We start from the raw sequence: 16,790 nt of genomic DNA on the forward strand, positions 1-16,790 counted from the left end.
ACTGTTATTCAAGCCATAGTTTCTGTCTTCCCAGAGCTACATGCAACCATTACATAGGTGGTGGGAAAGATAGTGAAGCCAGGGGTGTGACCTCTCAAAAATCATTGGACAACAGCAGTCAGAAATAATACAGAGAAGAGAGCACAGTAACAGGAACAAAAATCACCTATTACATCCGTACTGCAGTGCACTGATGTAAAACAACTGAGGCTAAGATGCAGCTCTGGATTGAAATACTTAGAAGTGCAGTTCTGCTGCCTAACATGTCTGTGTCACTTGAGATGGCCTGGGGTATCCAGATCACCCACATGGCGCTGATACATAGGCATGGGATCCACCTACGGGTTACCTGAACCTCTCTGAGGCACCAGAAAGAACCTGGTGGGAGGCACTTGGACATCTCACCTGGCACAAGATACCCACGTTTAGGTAATTGAATCCTACCATAACTCTCCACTGCTCCACTGGCAGAAGGAGAAGCCTAGCTCTCTAGTTCATGTGCAGACACTTTTATTTAGATACCCAAAACCAGGTGTCCTAATCTGAGGTTGAACCTCAGCCAGCCAGCGTGATTTCAGTGCTCTCTGGACTTCACTGACCAACTTGGGTGACTTGGAGTTGTTTCTGGCAGTGACAAAGTGAACTGCAAAGTAGATTCAGTCAAGAAACGACTTATAGATGCACAAGGTGCTTAGCAAACATTTTTGCATTTGTGTAAATAGGATGTAGCACGCATTTTGACACGTTAAAGAAGACTTTAAAATGCCAAAATGCCTCTGAGTTCTTTCATCTCTCTTTGAAAGTTTTTTTTTCCCCCCAAGGTTCGTCTCTCGTAAACATATTAAAACACCACAAGCAAAGGAATAAGATAACCCACTGATGAAATGACTAGCCGCATAAGTGTCCTCACTCTGCAGGAAACCTCGTCATGACTTTGCCTTGCCTACACATTAATGAAAAAATCTTGTGTTTTGTAAATAAGCTCTGCAAAGTCTGGTGGAAAAGTGCTTTCTTCCTTGTTTCATCAATAAAGTTACTATGTGACTTTTAAAAAATTCCACTGCGCTAGGAAAACTTCTGTTTCCTTTTATGTCCAGATTTAGCAAGTTTTTCAAAGCCCTTCTTATTAAGAAAAGTTGTGGCTGGAAACATGGATAAGTAGCTACAACGATTCCAGAAGCTATAAATATTCATGTTATGATATTCAAGAAATTATCCTCTCTGAGGTGGGCTTTATTGTCTCCTAGGGCCCACCTGCAGCTAGGTAAGGGCCTCCCAAAGTGAAGTGGATGGCCCTAAATGATCATAGGTGGTTTTTAAAAAATAAACACAAAATTAGTTTCACACCTACTTAGACAGTTTAGAATTTTAATGTGCAAAGTCTGCCAGGGCTTTGCAGTGAAATAAGGCCATGCATTCAAGCTCCCTAAAGCCAATCAGAAAGCCAGGCTGAGTACTACCCATTTCGCAATTAGGAATCACTGCTCGGCTCTAGAGCATATTATTAATGAACAAACTGTGACTTTGATCACATTTTGACATTTATAAGCTCACAAAAACTAGCTATGTTTAAAAAGGAACTGTTCTAGCCGCAAAAGACCAAGAAGAGCTGAGGTCTGTTTCATCTCACTGTCTGCAGGCGCTCTAGTACGTAGCGGGCTTTTCCAAATTTTTCTGAACATGCCCCACCCCGCTCCTTTCTCCTGAGAGACTCCTTCTAGGCATATTTTGATACATTTATAGGGGTTTTTTTTGTGACTTCTGAGTGTCTGGTAGCCCTAGCACAGGTCAAAATCTTTGTACGTGGGGTTCTTCAAGCCGTACGGCAGCTCGGTCCCGTCTCCTCCGAGGTGTCCCCGTCTGGCTGCCCACCTTCACCCAACACCTCCGGGGAGTGGCAGCAGGCGGGCAGCCCCCACGCTGCCCCTTGCGCTGCACGTGCAGCCCCTCTGGCGTGTCCCTCATTTGTCTTGGATTTATTCCACATCTGCCAGACAGCTCTTACGCACGTTACCGATTTGGAAAAGCTCTAGGTATGACCGAGCTTTGCTCAAACCGGCTGCTGGCTTTACAGGATGGATGGATAAAGATATGTTTTGCTGGTTTATGTCAGCGCTTCTTTATGTCATTCGACACTGGGCAGTGCTTGTTCTTACTGGAGCTCCGGTATTCTGAGGGATTTAACTCTGCTACTTCTATCTCACCTTCGAAGGAGTGTGATGAGGCAGTCTGGGACTGGAGTTTTCCTACGCTGCCTGTAGAAATCTAAATAGGGATTAGCCTACACTCTGTCTGTCATTGTTTGAATTCATATGAAAGAACATTTATTCATCCTGAAAAAGCCTTGCCAATTAACACTGCATTGTTTCAGTTTGTTTTTTCCATTTGCTTACAGTGACTTGTAAGTCCCAAAAGATATGAGTTTATGATAGCAGGATAATTCTGTCGCTGTTTTTTATGAGTGCATTTTGTATTAATGGGTTTCAGTCCCATGAAGTTCCTGCCCAGCACCACACACAAAGCCACATTATGAATGTCTTCATAATTAGATTCCTTAAAGGACTATGGTGCCCGAAGTGCACTTACTGTTAAAACCAGACCCTCTGTTAGGCTTAACCTAGTTAGTCAGTGCAGGACAGGTGCCTCAGGAGGACTCCACCACAGCCAACACATTATTGGCTGTGAAATAATTTAGGAAATAATAGTTATTCTTACACTGCCAAATATCTTGACATCCCCCCTGCCCCACCCCACACTGCTGATTCTCTAATGACCCTCATCTAATTCATAAGAACTAATCAGCTCTCTGGCTTTCTTTTGAAATGAAGCAACTGGTTCTCTGTGACACTGGACTTGTGAGCCATTCCAGGGAGACGCGACTCGGGGATCACTCCTGCCAGCCCATGTGGCTGCCCACTGCTGCTGCCCCAGCACCACCGCCCCTACAGTCCTGGCTAGGGTGACACGGCTACTTCGTATCAGCTGGAACAAAGGCGTTTTGCTGCGTAGACACAGCCACCGAGGACAAGGGTGTCTCTGAAATGTTTCCTCTCTTTGTCTCTTATCTGATCTCAGCTACTTGGAGTCCATGAGCCAGAATTATTTCCAGGTTTTTCTTTGCTAAGGTGATGATGACAACAGCAATATCATCACTTTTATATAATAGCCTATATCCAGGTCTAGGGTGGCTAATTTAAGCACCCAGCTCTAGGGCATATGTGCCTACACCTGACGTGTATCACTGTAAGTGAGCAATACAGTCCTAATAAATGATGCAATATATACTCTCAAAGAAGAGACACATGTGCCTATGAAGATGTCCAGAAGAGAAACCAAGCACCCTAAGCATTTATTTCTCTATATAGACTGAACAAAGAGCCTATGTAAATGCTGTGTGACTTCACTCCAGCTGAAACCCAGGTCACCTTCCCTTCTTCTGAGGACTGCTGTGGTTTAGCCCGGATGGCAACTAAATGCCGCACAGCCACTTGCTCACCCTCACCCACCCCCAGGGGATGGGGAAGAGAATTAAAGGGGAAAAGGGAAGGAGACTCGTGGGTTGAGATAAGAACAATTTAAAAATAATAATATATGAATAGATATATATTATAATGATAATATGTACAAACAAGTGATGCACAGTGTAATTGCTCGTCACCTGGTGACCAATGCCTATCCCGTTCCAGCAAATTATCCTGAAACAGATAAGTCCTGACACCACAATCCCAAGAGGCTCGAAAAGAGAACTCCGAGAGACTGGGAGAGAGCCCTCCAAAGAGCGTTCCCAAAAGAACAAAAGCCCTTCTTTCCCATCAATCCTCATCTGTATAGTGGGCATGACGTTGTATGATATGGAATGGCCAATTTCATTGGCCAATTTAGCCCTCAATTTTAAGTCTAAGTTCAAATCATAAGGGAGTTGTGGGCCCTCTGTCCCGGTCATGCTCCTCCCCAGTCTGTTGTGCTCCTGCACGCTGGCAACAACACGGCAGCTGAAAAGTCCTTGAGGTCTCAGTGCCAACTATAAACATCAGTACACTATCAACATTCTTCTCATAATGAATCCCAGACTAAATCCAAAAACCAGCGCTATTCTAGCTGCTAAAAAGAAAAACTAACTCTGTCCCAACTGAAACCAGGACAGGACCCACATTCAGGAAGATGAGTACTTTTGCACAGCAATGTAACTGTTAGAACATGTGCAACATTAAGACTCTACTCATGATAAGACATTTGTGAAACCATCACCTATTTCATCATAATGACCCACCTACAAAGAGCAGTTTTAAATCACCCGGATTAAAGTGTTAGCTGTCTTTTTTAGCTTGCCCACACTAGCAATCACACCCTTATAATTTCTGTAGGGGGGAAAACAGCATTAACACTGGAACGGAAATGTAAAACTATTTCAGAAGTTCTGATTTTAATTACAGCCAGTGGAATGGGGAAGAGGACAGAATAGGAAATATAAATACAAAGGGAGTATAAATAGCATTCCCTCTTAGGACAGTACTATTTATCTTATTCTGGCTATAAAGTTGCTTTATTTTCTTAACTTCCTGCTTTGGAAAGCAGCCACTAAATTAAAAGAAAATGTGGTTTTGTAATGCAAGGATGTTTTTTTTAAGATTTATGAAACTGGAGAATCCAAAGCAATGATTAATTTAAAAAGCAGGTTAGAGAAAGATTTTGCTGATTCCAAATTCTTCTTTTTTTTTTTTTAAAAAAAAAGGAATTCCTTTCCAAATAAGAATAATTTTAATTAACGGTGAATATTAGAAAGAGTTCCTCTTTCTCTTACATTCATTTTTGGCCTGGTTTTGCCATTCTCACACTCATCAGCAGAGTTGCCACTAGGGTAAATAATACTGAAACTTATGTCTACTCATAAAATAAAGTGCTACTCATTTTCAGTAATGGTATCATAATTCCCTAAATAGCCACATAAAAGAAGTAGAAAAGAAAAAAACAGATTTTGAAATTAGTTCCTTAAAGAAAATGTGTAAACCTGTGATTAATGAATAAGTATATGATACCGTTGCCTAAACATACGGTCCCGTTGTGACTGTAAGTGCTGCAGGATATCCCAGTGGGTGCCTGGCTTCCATGCCAGAAGCAAATTCCCCATAGGCTCTGTGCTGTGTTTCCCATCACTGAGTGGACATGTTTGGTGCCTTAGGGCATCTCAAATGGCTCCAAACGCCTTTGTTTGGAAAACTGGAAATCTCTCATAGGGTCATCATTCCACATCCTTGTTTTTAAAAACACTTCCTAACTTCTTCCTTGAAAGTGAGTACTTTATTTGTACCTTGGGCCCATTCAACACACAGCAATCTAATGTTGCTATAGCACAGGCAATAGCTGTGTCTCTGCTGCTAAATCAAAAGTCATTTGGCACCGGTTAGCTTGGGCCCTCCTGAGAAGATTTGTCTTGGAGACAGCTAATTGGAGCTGTCCAAAACAGAGCCAAAGGGATTTTTGTTGACCAGGGTGGATGATCGTAGGTCTTGCACTCAGACCCACTCCCTAACCTCTTCCCTTTAGCAGTGTATGCACACACACATAAACATGCACCCCTTTGTATGCACGCACACACACACACTCATACACATACCCGAGACCCAAAGTGCTCCAGGTGCCAAAGCAGAGACTCCCTTGCAGCCCTTGAGGAGACCATGGTGGAGTGGATATTTCCCTGCACCACACCAGAACAGGCTCCTGGCAGGAACTGCAGCCTATGGGAAGGACTCATGTTGGCTTAAGGGAAAATCATAGAATCATAGAATGGTTAAGGTTGGAAGGGACCTCAAAGATCATCTACTTCCAACCCCCCTGCCATGGGCAGAGAAACCCTCCACTACACCAGGTTGCCCAAAGCCTCATCCAACCTGGCCTTGAACACTTCCAGGGATGGGGCATCCACAACTTTTCTGGGCAACCTGTTCCAGTACCTCACCACCCTCTGAGTGAAAAATTTTTTCCTTATATCTAATCTAAATCTGCCCTCTTTCATTTTAAATCCATTGCCCCGTGTCCTATCACTACATGCCCTTGTAAAAAGTCCCTCTCCAGCTTTCCTGTAGGCCCCCTTTAAGCACTGGAAAGCTGCAATAAGACCACCCCGGAGCCTTCTCTTCTCCAGTGTGAGGAGGAAGGAGCAGCAGAGAGGAGATGTTATGGACTGACCCCAATCTCTGTTCCCCATCACCCTACACGGCTCCTGGAGGCGGAGTTAGAGGAGCAGGGAAAGAAGGAGTGAAGTTGAGTCTGAGAAGAAGGGAAGGAGGGGGAAGATATATTAGTTTTAGTCTGTTTCTCACCTTGCTACTCTAATTTAACTGGCAATAAATTAAATTAAATTAATTTTCACCATGTACGTCTGTTTTGACCCTAACAGTAATTTCTGAGTGATCTCCCTATCTTTATCTCAGTCCAGGAGTTTTTCCATTCTATTTCCTCCCCCTTGTCCTGTCGAGGAGGGTGAGTGAGAGAGTGGCTGGGTGGGCATCTGGCAGCCAGCCAAGGTCAGCCCACCCCAGGAGGTTAAGGTGTTTGTACCTGTAGTAAAACATAACTAAATCAGAATCCTTCAAATTCCTGCTGATCTAGTAGCAGAAAACAAATGTACAAGCCATTGCAAGGATATAAATGGAATCAGCGTGTGCTGTGCTGGTTATAAAGTGACGGGATATAGTGCCAAGAGGTGGAGCAATCAAGAGTTGCACAAGTCTAGGCCAAAACACTGACCCAAACCATTAAGCAGTTCTTGTTTAACACTGAAAATTTTCTGTAGCTTTAGGAAGAGAACATCATAACCTACTTTCCTCAATATGCTGGAGCTCGTCCTCATTTTCATTAGGCCCATTCAGGATTGCAAGATAAATAGAAGTGCCATAAATAGAACTGTATTGGCATAAACATAATTTCTGTACTTGGCACTTGACTTAGGTAAACAACCATGCATTTCCAGCAAGCCTTAAGGTTGGAGCCTCATCATTTCATACTGTCAATGCAGTCCTCTATAGTTAGGTGATTTAGATACGAGGAAGGCTGAATCAACCTTTAGGATTGTCTGCTTTCCTCCATTGATTATAGAAAGAGCTTTGTACATCACTGCTCCTCACTTGTGCATCCCTGGTGCTCAGACTGGAGAGGCCAGGCATGATTTTGGCTGCAGCATGCCTTTGGGGATGTGCAAACCTGGGGTCTTACAGGCCAGGCAGATGTCCAGCACACCACTACCTTGCACCACAGCGGGGAAAGCTGGCTCTCAAGTTGTTGACTTGGACAGTGGTGACCCACAGCATACCAGCTGACAGCAGGATTCCATCTCTGGGAGATGCAGGTGCTCCTGACCACATTTTCTGGCTCCTACTGAATTCCCAGGGCAGCAGAAACCAAGACTTGTACCTTGCACAGAAGTGAGAGAGCAGTTGCAAGGCAGAAGTTTGTCACTGTCAGGAAGAGAGTAAGATGGAAGTCGTCTTCACAGCCTGTTAGTAGTCATGGCATTGGATAAGCCAGGGTTTCCAGCCAGTTCTCTCAGTGATGTTAGTTTGAAGCTGTGGACATTAACATAGAAGTCATTTACAAGACAGTACCTCCAAAGTCAGCTTTTAAATGTTAGGGACTGCTGAAATGACAGAATGCACAAAGATTAATGAGTGTAATCCCACACAACTTTCTCAAAGAAAGAGTACAAGCAGTCTTTAAAGAATGATGAAGATGCAATACAGGGTCTAAGAGTTGGGTTGTTTCTTGTAACTGGAACTCCTACAGCTTAGCTGAATCCGTGTGGGCTTCCCTGGGACTGCCATTAAATTCCAAGTGGAGGGTGGGGGAGTCAGCTGAAGGTACAAGGGTGTCCTGTCCATATAGAATCAGTTGCAGAATTGGGAACATGAACAAGACCTGACATCTATTTGCAAAGGGAATAACTTTCTTGCACTGAAAAACACACATCCAAAGTTTAAGCAGTGCATTTGTGATTTTTACCTTGTTGTGTAACTCCAGTTTGTGAGTTAATTTCTTCCGCAGTTTGCAGACTCCTTCAATGGCAGTGCTGTTCCCAGTGAAGCATGCAGCGCGTAGTTAATCATTAATTCTTCATGGTTCATATTTGCTGTCTGCTTTACTGCATATAGTTTGATATAGTTCCTTCCAATAGACTTAATGCTGTCATTAGGAGTCACATGCTGGATCTTTATCTGAACTATTATCGCAGTCCAGACACAGCATTACAGCCTCCTTTTGTAAGCCAAAGTTATGGAGTTCAGAAAGGCTTGAAACTTAATAAATACTATGGGTTTTATGGTAATGGAACAGCTGCAGTGGCAGACTGACACACACCCCCTCCTGACTGAGCCTGCCTAGTTGCTGTAAACAGGTGCACCTAGAGGCTAAAGCTCTTTTTTTTTTATCCATGACACTAATTTCATTGTCAAAGCCTAGCTTGACAATTGTGTGTGTGTGTGTTAATGTAAAGGAATCCAGACACATGTGGTGAACGAAATTCCTGGCTCTTGCAAAGGGGGTGAATTTTTAAATTGAAATTGCAGTTATCATTGTACGGATAAAACAGCCAATCACTCGCAAAAAAAAAAAATAATCTTTTGTTATTACTGGAAATCACAAGCTGTATGATATGGGGAGACTATCCTCAAAACAATAAAAACCACCACAAAACGGTGTGAATTATGGTACATAGCATTCATTCTAGCTAAATTCTAGGAAGCTCTAAACCTTTATTTTAAAATCTCAGACATAGTCTGGTGTCAGATTCATATGTGCTTTGGAAGAACTAGTTTCTCACCGTATTAAAGTGCACAAGTGGGAAGGCAGAGACATTCGAAAACTGCAGCTGAAGTGCCTTAGACCAGATCACTAGGCCTGTGGCTAACCTATTCAACCACACCAGAACACTTCCCTCCTCCTCGCTGTACATTAGGCTGCTTAGCTCTTGGAAGATAATCTCTAAGATCAGGATCAACAGCAAGTAATTGCATTTGACGTTCTCGTTTGTTGACGCCTTCCATAGGGGATGCTGTGAATTTAACTTGCATTGTATGAGTCATCTCTCACGCAAGTGTTTTCTTCCTTCCAGACACTTCTGGAGAATCTGCTTAACAGGACGTGATGCTCCAAAAAGGTCAAGTGAAATCTAAAAAGGTTATTGTGGAACCACCAAAAAACTCTTTGCATCAGTACAACACCTTCTATACGCTAATAAACTCAGCTGAGGAGCAAACGACATGAGCCTGGGTGGAGTTTCCATGTTAATACAGCTGTAATGCTTCCCATAATCCAGCAAGATTATCCAGGACAGCTTCCAGGATCTCTGCATGACACCAAACTGTGCCGTACAGACATATTGTCACTCCATGGCTTTTAAATAGGCAGGTTTCCCTTGTTTCAGGTAGTAAAGAGTTGTTTCTCATCCATGTGGAAAATCCCATAGACGATAATAGAGATGAAGCCAATAAACATGTAGAGAAATGTTCTGTAGAAAACAGTTCAGAATTAGGTCCTTTCTGCAAGTATGTAGGCCATCCAATTAAATTCAACACAGGATTACACCTTTGCTTTAGAAATTGATGAGTTGATTGAAAGGAGAATATTTTCTTTAAATTCCACAGGGTTTTCCTTTGATGACTGGAAATTGTGCAGAAATAGTCAGGTCTTTTTAGGATTCATATTTTCCCAGCCAGACACTGAACCTAGAGTTTCCGAAGACAGTTTTTGTCACCCTTCTTTTATAGAGTATTTCTTGGCTTTAAAATTGGCAGCTGTGACCTGAGCATTTATGGAGATGTTACAATCAGGCTTCCTCTGTTTGATATCTGGAAAAGTCATCTTTACTTGCCTTCAAGAAATTAAACTTTCCAGACAATTTCTCTATAGAAAGACAAGCTATGGACATGTAATGTCTCAGAATTGATTTAGAGATATTTCTAAGAGAATGCTCTTAATAATCTTCAACTAGAGTAGTTTTGCATAAAGCCAATTGGAGAGTGTCCAACTGGGTTTGAACTTCCTTGTGTTTAAGTCCAAAAAGTTCCACACATTTTTCAGAAACTAGTCTATCGAGCAGTGGTATGCTGTCAGATTTGATAAAAGTTAGTTACCACATGTGCTCAGTACATGATCCAAAACAGGAAGCACAGCATCCGATGAAGTAGATGACAAAATGCCAGCAGCGGATATCTGGAATATGCGTTCCTCAAAAAGAAAAGATATTTTGCCATTGGGCGATAGTTCACAGAAATCAGCTGCAATTGCCTCCTTTCACTTGATGCTCTGCAATTCAGATATTCGAATTGTTCTGAGAGCCTTCTCCACACCCCTTCAAATTACTGAAGAAAATGATAGTGATTAATCTCTTCTTCTGCCAGTTTGCCAGTGAATGAAGAACATAATTTCTCTTTAACACTTCTTCAGTGTGCACTGCAGATTTATCAATTCAGTACGGACTGTAATTTGGGTTTATTTCAGACAAATTTTTAAAACATGTATGCTTATTTATCAATCTTTAAATGTTTTAGCCTTTCCCATAACCTCTAACTCACAAGCCAAGATTACAATTTTTGTGATTTCTTCCAAGATTGGCAAGGCCCAGCGGTTTTCAACCTTTCTCTGATGTCTTAAGTGGATGGCTTAGTTTCTTGCTCTCTCCTTTTTAGGGACTAACATTTTGATTAACATCACACAAGTATTCTCTGGAAACACTTGGCCCTCTTATGACTTTGTTTCATCAATGTTGTAAAAGATTTGTCTGGTACTTTCCATTTCTGATCCTGACAAAATAATCTACATTAATACATTAATATGTACACATTATAAGTAATTTTTGTTTATACATAATTACTACCTAGAAATAATAGGAACAAAAGTCCCCGACATGCCTGGAAGTGTTCAAAAAACACATAGATGTAGCACTTCAGGACATGGTTTAGTGGGCATGGTGGTAGTATTGGGTTGACGGTTGGACTTGATGGTCTTAGAGGTCCTTTCCAACCTTAATGATTCTATGATTCTATAATTATATGATTCAAGTGACGAGGAAAGTGAGGTGCCCAATTGTGGTTTTCATAGATGCCTAGAGCCAACTTTGGCTGTCTGCAGAGAGCAGGGTCCACACGCACCTGGAGTGGCTAGAATACATCTATTTATAGTGCCTACCATTCTGTTTTTTGTTTCGTTGCTTTATTTTAAATTTAGAGGGCCTGAATTTGATCACCTTGAATTCCTTCTTTTATGTTGCCAACACTTTTCTCCTCCATATCCCTTGTCTCAATTTTGTGTTTCTGTATGTATCAATAGTTGGTTTTCTGTGTTATTTCCAGTACTTCATTTATTTCATTCCACTTTTGCCCTGCTACTTTCACAACCCTTCTCCAGATCTTTTGTGTCCAAGCCTGTTAAGTATACAGACAGCTATGACAATATAGCACTAACCAGAATATAACATGTAAATAAGTCTGTTTCCCAGAAATAACTGTATTTCTTTTGGCTGTTCTGCGGCATGACAAATCTAGTTCTACTGGTGCCACCTAAAGTGAAGGGTTACTATATTTGCTTTCACTGAAGCCAATATAAACCAGAACTAAATTAGAACCGTTAGCCACGCTAATGAAATTGGCAACACTCGCCAACAGTAGCAACGGGAAAGGCAAGTGCAATATACGATGATGCACGTGCTCCAGCTCCTTTATAGATCAAAGCGTGACTCACAAATTCTGGAGTCACCGCACTGGCAGCCATATAGTCTGGTCAAGGGAAAAACGACCTCTTCACCCAAGGAGAGATTACACTGCATGTTAAGATTTAGTTTTGAAGCAGGCTTTTACAAATTGTTTTATTATTTTTCCTCGGTTCCTGTGGGAAGACTGTCTGGCTGCAAGATAAAGGACAGAATAATAGGAAAATTTAAAGTAATTAACCAGAAGTACCAGAAAAGTTCCTGTTAATCTCCACACTCTGGGTTTTCATCCCTATTTAAGAAGTCAAGCAGACTCTGCTCAGAGGTTCAGCTACCAGCTCTAAATGATTAGCCCAGAAACAGGGAGAATTTGAAATAAATGGAACAGCTGTCTGTAGCGCCTCAGCTATAAAAGAGACTGTATTTCAATACAGAAACACAAATAATGAAGTATTTTCTCGGGCTATGGTAGGAGGCAATTTGGAGCTTTTCCCTTTCAGCCTGCTGGTTCCCCCTGGAGCTTAGAGACCACCTGTTCCAAGGAGCTTCTGGAGCTGAATGGCTGGAAGGTGGATTTCCTTCTGAAACAAAACCAAAAGGCATAGAGGATGCCAGCAGTCCAGAGTAAGGGAAGGCTCTCTATTGTTGTTACTTCTATTGTTTGGGGGTTTTATCCTTCAAATAGAAGGGTGATTTCAGCCAAATATTATGTACTTGCTTAGGGCTTGTGATTTTTTTTTTTGGTGATTTATCCTCGTGCTTGCATTGTTTTGTATCTATTTTTAAAAAGGTCAGTGGAATAGTTTTTCATCTAACAGACAAGGAGTAAGGAACAAACCTGAAAAGGGTTTTTCTCCTGAACCTCATTTACACCGAGCTGTTTTGAGTCATCTGACTCATGTGACAGTGCCTAGGCCAGTGCAAACATCTATTTTCTGGGGCATAAAATATTATCGTATAGCAGTTAGTTTTGCAGCCTCACACAGATATGCATTTTATCAGTATTTTAAATGAAATGAAACCTTCACATTTAGAAGAAGAAATGTTTGGGCTATTTCTGGGCTGGGAGCAAGGATTAGAGAAGAAACCTTTTTATCACCTTCCTTCGCTTCCTGCTGACTGCTGAGACAGAGCCAGCACAATACAGCATAACCTGCTGTAAACATAACAAGTGGCAAACCGTGACCCCCCTCTGCTCCCATCCTCCCCAAGGAAAGTGTAACCTAGGGTACAATTGACATCCAGAGACGCACTTCTGGGAGACAGAATGACTCATAGGAGGTTCATGGCTATGTGGTTTATACAGTTCATTATGAATTTTCAAGGGAGAAATTCCACATTCTGGATGAGGAAGAAGAGATGGCTATATTGTTTTAACAAAAATAACTTTTGGTTTTCCGTTAAAAAAAAAAAATAAATCTCTTTCAAAACATGCAAGGCTGTTTCATTAAAAAATAAAACTCATTTTTAAAGCATATTAAAAGCGTTAACACAGTGCCTGCTGCCAGAAGAGCCCCACTGCAGCGCTGTTGAAGGAAGGAGGACAGCATCGTTATTTATGAGCGTCTGCACTCTCTCAGCCTTTCATGAAACCCTAATTTTATCTGGCAGCTCTTAAGAATCTCTGAGAAACCGGGTCCTTTGTTACCACTGCATCCATCTAACTTCTGCACCTAAAAAGACATGGACGCTTTTTTACAAATGAAGAAAAGAAGTCCAAACTTTCTGACATTAGCGTCACACTACTGTTTTAGGCCCTAAACCTCCCAGCTCCTCTCTCTGGGCAGGCACCGGCAAGCACCCCTTTTTGCTCGACTTCCAACTCTAGCTTTTACAATAATTTTGCTGAGAACAGGATCAGGCCTCAGTCATCTGTTTTCATTGAGGGAAAAACACAACAAAACAAAACAAACAAAACCCCTTTATTACTCTTTGACAGGAGCAGAGTTAAGCCCGAGGGGGTTATTTTTCTCCCATTAACTTTTTCTAACCTCACCCCTCCCTCATTTTCTTTCTCAGATTTACTCCCAAAGAGTTCATACATACGTGTGCCTGTGCCTGTGTGGCTGTGTGTGTATGTGTGTGTACGTGCACGTTTATCCTCGTAATGAAAAGGAATTTATCTGTTCAGATAATTTGCTGTTGTTTGCAACATGATACAGCTAGTTCTTTTGACTTCAGCGTGAATAAACAGCCTGATCCTGTAAAATAGGCCTTTTTTCTCCCAAAAGCTTGTTCCAAGATTGCGGAACCCAGGCTAGCAAAGAACATCTGCAACAGTTAGTGGAAACCCTAAGAATTCTCGTGAATAAATAGATTGGAAACAAAGTTGGAAATTTCTCAGTGAGATATAAATTTTAAAAAATGAAATCCAGTCGAAGTACCCAGTTTCCCTGGGAGAGTACAAGTCTAGCCAACTCAAGTCTAAATACATGTGGTAGTGATCACCGTATGCTGTTTCCAGTTTATCATCAAAAACAATCATAGCAAAATTATTGTCATTCAGACTCAGCTTCTAATAAAGAAATGTTACGCTTTTTATCATAAGTTTGATTGCAAACCTCCCTTATAACGAAGATATTAGAAAAAGATGAAACAATGTATTTTTCAAAACTTCCTCCATATTTTTTTCCCTATTGCCAGAGTCCTAGATGAACATTAAATGTTATCGGTAAAAGTCACCAGAGACAAGCAATATAGACCAGGTAGGTTTAAGGGCTGTAATTCAAGTTTTACATCGATCTGTTTTTCAAAATATTCATGGTGGGAATTCTTTGCAGATCAGACTCAGTGAAAAAGCTCTTTTCAAAGGCTGAGATCTCTTACCTATTTAGACTTGCACTTTTATACTCTCTTTTCTTAGACTTGCCTTCTTCATTTCAGATGCATGCTCACTCTCCCAGTTATTAACTTAACACAGTCCCCTAGAGACTGTCTTCAGGTTTTTTGATTCTTACCACTGGCGGAGTGTTATAAAGCAAAACATTTGGGTTATATAGATTATAAGCAAAATAGACAGAAGTTACCAGCTTCGTGGGAAATACTTCACTCTTATAAAAAAAAAAAAAAAAAAAGGCGATATTGTTTGGCTTGATTTAGTATAGCTTTGGTACGTAGAATAAATCATTTGCAGCTGGCTTACCCATGCACATGCTCTGGGGGTGAGGAACACATGCATGTTATCAATTCATTATTTGTGCTGCAGTTCGTTACCACTTCTGTGCTGGACAGCGACACCACTGTCTACCCTACATCTGAGGGTATAACGTTAATGGCAACAGATATCAAGCTGTTGGGAAGAAAGCAAAAGCTAGACTGTGGTCGGATTAACATTTGATTGCCTAAACAGTACAGCTTTGAAAGCATGGGAAAATTTGCCTAGTGAGCAAGATGGATTTTTTTTAAAAAACATAAAGCCTGCCAAGCTCCCAAATCTAAGGGGGAAAAAGGAGCTTGTGGAGAACATTAATTAAAGCAAACGGAGAAATCTCCCCTCCTTCTCCTGAAAAGAACTTAACTATGCTATTTTAACTATGTTCATACTGGCTCTTTTTCTCTACTCAAAAAAAGGTTAAGCAAGACATTTTCTCAAATGTTTTCTGGTCTTCCAGTCCCTATTTCACCTTTTTTTGCCTATTATGGCAAAGAGGAGAAAGTCTGTTCAAGTGAATACTGGCCCAAATTGTTCCACAAGACCTAGTGTTTCTCATAAAGATGCACATGTACCAAGTGTTTACTCAGTTTAGTCTACTTTGGAGGCAATATGAAGTTTGTTCCCACCCTTTACTGTATGGATACAGACTACTGAAGTGACTGTAGTAAGGATGCCCTCTACTGAGAAAAAAAGGATAGAAGTCTAAATACAAGAGCTGTAGAGAATCTTCACTAGCTAGTACAAGTAGTAAAAGACTGATTGTTTTCAGGAGTAGAGAACATTGAGCTTTGTTTCGTATTTCGGTTTGAGAACAGTTCTCATGAGAGTGTGGACAGACTTGGCCACAGAATTATAGCTATATTAGTAAATTAAACTGGGCAAGGAAATCATAGAATCATATAATCATAGAATGGTTTGGGTTGGAAGGGACCTCAAAGATCATCTAGTTCCAACCCCCCTGCCATGGGCAGAGAAACCCTCCACTACACCAGGTTGCCCAAAGACTCATTCAACCTGGCCTTGAACACTTCCAGGGATGGGGCATCCACAACTTCTCTGGGCAACCTGTTCCACTGCCTCACCACCCTCAATGTAAAAAATTTCTTCCTTATATCTAATCTAAATCTCCTCTCTTTCAGTTTAAATCCATTGCCCCTTGTCCTATCACTACATGCCCTTGTAAAAAGTCCCTCTCCAGCTTTCCTGAAGGCCCCCTTTAGGTACTGGAAAGCTGCAATAAGATGACCCCGGAGCCTTCTCTTCTCCAGGCTGAACAGCCCCAACTCTCTCAGCCTGTCTTCATAGCAGAGGTGCTCCAGCCCTCGGATCATCTTCGTGGCCCTCCTCTGCACTCGCTCCAGTAGTTCCATGTCCTTCTTGTGCTGGGGACTCCAGAGCTGAACACAGTATTCCAGGTGGGGTCTCACGAGATCTGAGTAGAGGGGCAGAATCACTTCCCTCAACCTTCTGGCCACACTCCTTTTGATACAGCCCAGGATACGGTTGGCTTTCTGGGCTGCCAGCGCACATTGCCGGCTCATGTTGAGCTTCTCATCCACCAGCACTCCCAAGTCCTTCTCCTCAGAGCTGCTCTCAATCCATTCTCCACCCAGCCTGTGCTTGTGTTTGGGATTGCCCCAACCCACGTGCAGGATCTTGCAAATGTTCCCGAACAATTTTCCTTATCATCTGCACTGTTCAAATGCTAGACGGGTTGCCACACGTCTTTGGCTGACATCAGTTAGCAGCTTCCCGAACAATTTTGGGGCATAATTTGGCAGTCGGCACAGGCCAATGTCCATCTTGAGTAGGGTGAAGTTGGCCACCTTTTTTTGGGCGGCAAAGCAGTTTAATACTATAAATACACATTGCTCTATACTAGCTGGCATCGTGTCAGAAAATGATCCTAGACAGATTTTTCTTATCAATATAGATGTA

Source organism: Tauraco erythrolophus, chromosome 1, assembly GCF_009769465.1.
Source record: "Tauraco erythrolophus isolate bTauEry1 chromosome 1, bTauEry1.pri, whole genome shotgun sequence".
NCBI classification, from domain to species: Eukaryota; Metazoa; Chordata; class Aves; order Musophagiformes; family Musophagidae; genus Tauraco; species Tauraco erythrolophus.